This window comes from Hyla sarda, chromosome 9 (genome assembly GCF_029499605.1).
Source record: "Hyla sarda isolate aHylSar1 chromosome 9, aHylSar1.hap1, whole genome shotgun sequence".
NCBI lineage: Eukaryota > Metazoa > Chordata > Amphibia > Anura > Hylidae > Hyla > Hyla sarda.
In genome coordinates this window covers 125,390,492-125,396,363 of record NC_079197.1, presented here as the reverse complement: position 1 = coordinate 125,396,363, position 5,872 = coordinate 125,390,492, and positions in this window count along the sequence as shown.

Genomic DNA, 5,872 nt, shown 5'->3' with positions numbered 1-5,872 from the left:
TGATTCCCGCAGAAATCCCAAGAGGGATACCTCACATGGGGAGAAAAACAAGCTCTCAAAACTCTGAAAGAGAACAAGGATATCGTGATCAGACCAGCGGATAAGGGTGGGAGCCTGGTCATCCAGGATTACAAAGACTACCACCAGGAAGCCTGCCACATTCTGGAGGACACCAACTATTACAGAAAAGTCAAAGGGGATCCTTTCCCTCCCCTAAAAAAAGAGATCTTGTCCTTACTCAATGACGGTCTCAGTAAAAAAGTAATTTCCAAACAAGAGAAAAAATTCATGTTCATACAAAATCCCTCTGTCCCCTACTATTACCACCTTCCCAAAATTCACAAGAACTCCACACGCCCCCCCCCCCCGGGAGACCCATCATCTCAGGGATAGACAGCAGTACCTGCAATATGTCACACTACTTGGACCTTATATTGCAGACATACGTCCAAAATCTCGCCAGTTATCTAAAAAACTCCGACCAACTCATTTCACTACTCAAACCCATAGCATGGGTGGACGACATGATCTTGGTAACAATGGACGTAACGGCGTTATATACCAATATACGCCATGACATTGGTGTACAGTGTACTAGGTATTTCCTAGAAAGAGACCCTGATGTCCCCACAGAACAAGTCACATTCCTAACAACCTGTCTGGAAACAGTCCTCAAGAACAACTTCTTCCAATACGATGGGCAAACATTCCACCAAATACGTGGCACCGCCATGGGCACAAGGGTAGCCCCTGCCTTCGCCAATTTATTCATGGGGCGTTTCGAGGATACTTTCATCACCAGCAACCCCCTGTTCACCAAACACTCCAGACTATATAAAAGGTACATAGACGACCTCTTTATCCTATGGCAAGGTCCGATGGAAGAAATAAACCAATTGGTGACCGAGATTAACAACAACGACTGGGGGATCACCCTCATTCCAAATTTCTCCGCAAAAAAAGTGGAATTTTTGGACCTGGAAATTACCCACAAAGAAGGAGCCATCATAACATCCACGTTTTTCAAAACAGTGGACTCAAATAGTTATATTTCCTTCCACAGTGGCCATTTAAAAAAAATGGAGGGAGAATACACCCTTCGGACAATACAAAAGGGTCAGAAAAAATTGCACCGAGGATACGACCTTCGTAACGCAGGCCAAAACCCTGGAAAAACGCTTTCTAGCTAAAGGGTACCCAAAAAAACTTATCCAAAACGCCTACTCCAGGACCAAGACATTACGCCAAGAGGAATGCATGGACAAAAAAACAATCTCACCGAAACAACAAAAAGAAATGAGCGACACAAAGAAGAACCTCTACTGTTGTAATTTCATTACAACATACTCAGCCGGCCAACAGTCTGTAAAGAACATCCTACAGAAACATTGGCACATTCTACAGTCCGATCCCTATCTGAAAGATATCATCCCAACCAAACCCAGGATCACATTCCGTCGAGCTCCCACCCTGAAAGGAATGATCGCCCCAAGTAAACTACAAAGACATTCCCTCAAACAAGAACAAGAATACCAAAAAAAGAAAGGTTCTTTCAGGTGCAACAAACCAAGGTGTCTATGTTGCCTTACCATTTGCCACGATAAAACCCACTTCTCCAGTACCAGCACTGGACAATCTTTTCCCATAAAGAAGCATCTTACATGCCAATCCAATTACATTGTGTACCTAATCCAATGTGAATGTAGGAAGCAATACGTGGCTGTGATATGTTGGCTCCTATAGATGTGGACACACAAAGTGCATATGTTGTAACTATATGATGAATTTGAATTCTGTTGTGTCCACGTCTACGGGAGACACACATAAAATAGGGCAATACATCAATTGCAACACATCTTATGTTGTTTATGTTTTCACATGCAGGGAATGTGAAGTGCAGTACGTCAGTTGTACGACCAACCCATTAAAAGTCTGCATTCGGAAACATATTTCTGCCGTATGGCACTTCAACTCCAGGCATGTGTCCATGATATCTAAGCATTGTGCTGAAGCACACAAGGCAATACAGCATCTTTGACACTGCAAGGGTTAGAACGAGTAACACCCCCTATAAGGGGAGGGGGGAATACAAGACAGAAGCTCTTAGACCGTGAGATTTATTGGATCTTGAGGTTAGACAGTTGTATTCTGAAGGGACTTAATAAAAGAATGGATACTATTTCACACTATTATTTTGATACAGTGACATTATTTCTGTAAGGTGTATGGTATTCCATCCTCTCATTTATAAGTCCTTTATATTATAATCACACTTTATTTTTCATCGTCTTGGTCTGTAATTATTTATTATTTTATTATATTATATTATAATTATGTCTGTATTGATACATAACCTCCAGTTCTACTCAGCTGAGTGATTTGTGACCTCCGTATGAATGGGAAATCTCATCCATAATGTATCCATGCCCTTTTCTCTTACAGCATATAACACCAGGACTATGTTTTTTTATTGACCACATGACATAATTTATACATATATATTTTTCATTTGTGTTTTGTAAGGTTTAATAAAATATTATATATGTATATTTTTTTCATGTATTTTGCCATATGGTTACGATGTTCCACAACCTATTCTATATAATGATTCATGTTATCCCTTATTTGTAAAGAAAACATGGAGGCTGTTTATTCTCAGTCCATGTTCGCCTGTGCAAATGAGGAGGGAGGCACACACCTGATCCTAGCCCTCCTCCTAGGGGTAGTTTCTGGTGCATGCTTTTCCACATAAAAGACTTGTATTTGCAGATGCAAGTTGTATGACTAAGGCCCAGTTGGTGGGCCGAAACGCGACACCTTTGTCTACTATGTCCTTGTACTGAAGCTATATTTTACAATAAACTGCTCCGATCTGATCCATCTGCGCTGGACATTCCACTCTTTCTATATATATTTTTTATATGGGATTTGGGAAAAGGGGGGTGATTTAAACTTTTAATAAGGAAGGGATTAATGTGTGTGTTTTAAAAAAAATGTAAACTTTTTTTTTTTTTTTTACACTTTTAGTGCCCTTAGGGGACTTTTAGGAGGAATCATTTGATTCCTCATACAGATCAATGTGGTTCCATAAAACCACATTGATCTGTGTGCTCTGTGCTCGATTGATAAAGCCTGGTCCTGCTAAGCTTTATCATTCTCAGTGCAGGAGCAGTCACAGAAGGACAGGTAAGCCCTCAGGCTACTTCAGCAGTGGATTGCCCCACCATCATCGCGTTGTGGGGGGCGATCCACCCCACTGGACCACCAAGGATGGGATAAAGGCACCTTTAGACGCCGCTGCCAGCTTTGACAGAGGCGATCTAAAGGGTTAATAGCCATACCCCATTAACGGCACATAGACGAGTATAGACGTCCATGGTCGTTAACAGGTTAATATTGTGTAATCTTAAAATAACTCAACACACAGCCAATAATCTTGGGAAAATAAGTAAGATAAAATCATGTAAGGGTTTTGATTATAAAAAAAAGCTAACAACAAAATCTACCAAAAAGGGGTACTCCACCCCTAGCATCTTATCCCCTAGCCAAAGGATAGGGGATAAGATATCAGATCACTGGGGGTCCCGCCGCTGGGGACCTCCGGGATCTTCGCTGAAGGACCTCACTTTCATTACTGCACAGAGCAAACTCGCTCTGTGCGTAATGACCGGCAATACAGGGGCCGAAGCATCGCAACGTCATGGCTCTGCCCCCTCGGAGGATTGCAGTAATGCATGTTTTGCTATACATATGTTTATTCCCTTTGTGTGTATTGGAACTAAACCAAAAAAGGGAGGAAAAAAAGCAAATTCGACATAATGTCACACCAAACTCCAAAAATGGGCTGGACAAAATTATTGGCACCCTTTCAAAATTTGGGAAAAATAAGATTGTTTAAAGTATGTGATGCTTCTTCAAACTCACCTGGGCAAGTAACAGGTGTGGGCAATATAAAAATCACACCTGAAAGCAGATAAAAAGGAGAGAAGTTCACTTAGTCTTTGCATTGTGCATCTGTATATGCCACACTAAGCATGGACAACAGAAAGAGGAGAAGAAAACTGTCTGTGGACTTGAGAACCAAAAGTGTGGAAAAATATCAACAATTTCAAGTTTACAAATCCATCTCCAAATATCTAGATTTGCCTTTGTCCACAGTGCGCAACATTATCAAGAAGTTTGCAACCCATGGCACTGTAGCTAATCTCCCTGGGCATGGATGGAAGAGAAAAATTGATAAAAGGTGTCAATGCAGGATAGTCCGGATGGTGGATAAGCAGCCCCAAACAAGTTCCAAAGATATTCAAGCTGTCCTGCAGGCTCAGGGAGCATCAGTGTCAGCGTGAACTATCCGTTATCATTTAAATGAAATGAAACGCTATGGCAGGAGACCCCGGAGGACCCCACTGCTAACACAGAGACATAAAAAAGCAAGACTACGTTTAGCCAAAATGAACTTGAGTAAGCTAAAATCCTTCTGGGAAAACGTCTTGTGGACGCACATCATTCTACTGTTTACTGAAAACGGAATGATGCCTACAAAGAAAAGAACAAAGTACCTACAGTGAAATATGGTGGTGGTTCAGTGATGTTTTGGGGTTGTTTTGCTGCCTCTTGCACTGGGTGCCTTGAATGTGTGCAAGGCATCATGAAATCTGAGAATTACCAATGGATTTGGGTTGCATTGTACAGCCCAGTGTCAGAAAGCTGGGTTTGTGTCAGACATCTTGGGTCTTCCAGCAGGACAATGACCCCAAACATACATCAAAAAGCACCCAGAAATGGATGGCAACAAAGCACTGGAGAGTTCTGAAGTGGCAGCAATGAGTCCAGATCTAAATGCCATTGAACATCTGTGGAGAGATCTTAAAATTGCTGTTGGGAAAAGGCGCCTTCCAATAAGAGAGACCTGGAGCCGTTTGCAAAGGAAGAGTGGTCCAACATTCCGGCTGAGAAGTGTAAGAAGCTTATTGATGGTTATAGGAAGCGACTGATTTCAGTTATTTTTTTCCAAATGGTGTGCAACCAAATATTAAGTTAAGGGTTGCAATAATTTAGTGAAGCCCATTTTTGGAGTTTTGTGTGATATTATGTCCAATTTGCTTTTTTTTCTCCCTTTTTTGGTTTAGTTCCAATACACACGAAGGGAATAAACATGTGTATAGCAAAACATGTGTTACTGCAATCCTTTTCTGTGAGAAATACTTCATTTTCTAGAAAAATTGCAGGGGCTGCAACATTTACGGCCATGACTGTATATGATGGTCACTTACATGTCAGATGAACATTGATTCAGGAGGCAATTCCATACACTGGTGAGTGTGGTGGATGCTGGATGGAAACTAATATGGGGAAAAAAATGAGGATGAAACCTGATAGCACACAATAACCTCACCAGAATATTAAACCCAGGCACAATGACCATAACTTCTGGAGTGTAACATCTTCCATTGCAATAAGTGATCCTACATGTATGTTACAGAGACACCTGTAAGGCGCTAAAGTGCTTTCTATGTCCTATAGTGATAGAACATCGTATCTCTAAATGTTTATGATAAAATCACATGTCAAAAATAAAGCCCAAAAAAGAGCATAGGCCCAAACATTATAAATATATATCATACATAACACGTTTTCCCCTGATAGGATATTAAAGCAGGGTTCCCCGGAAGGTTTAGAAAATTATAACAAATATTCAGTGATAAGAGACTATAAAAGACTATGTTCCCCAGGAATCTATGGTCTATGATAACAGACCATAGTCCTCAAACAGCAGAAGGGGAGCATAGGGGTGCACACAGATGGATTTAAGGGATTTTGGTAGATTTTGTTGTTAGCAAAAAAGTAAGACCCTGAAACTGATGCATCATGG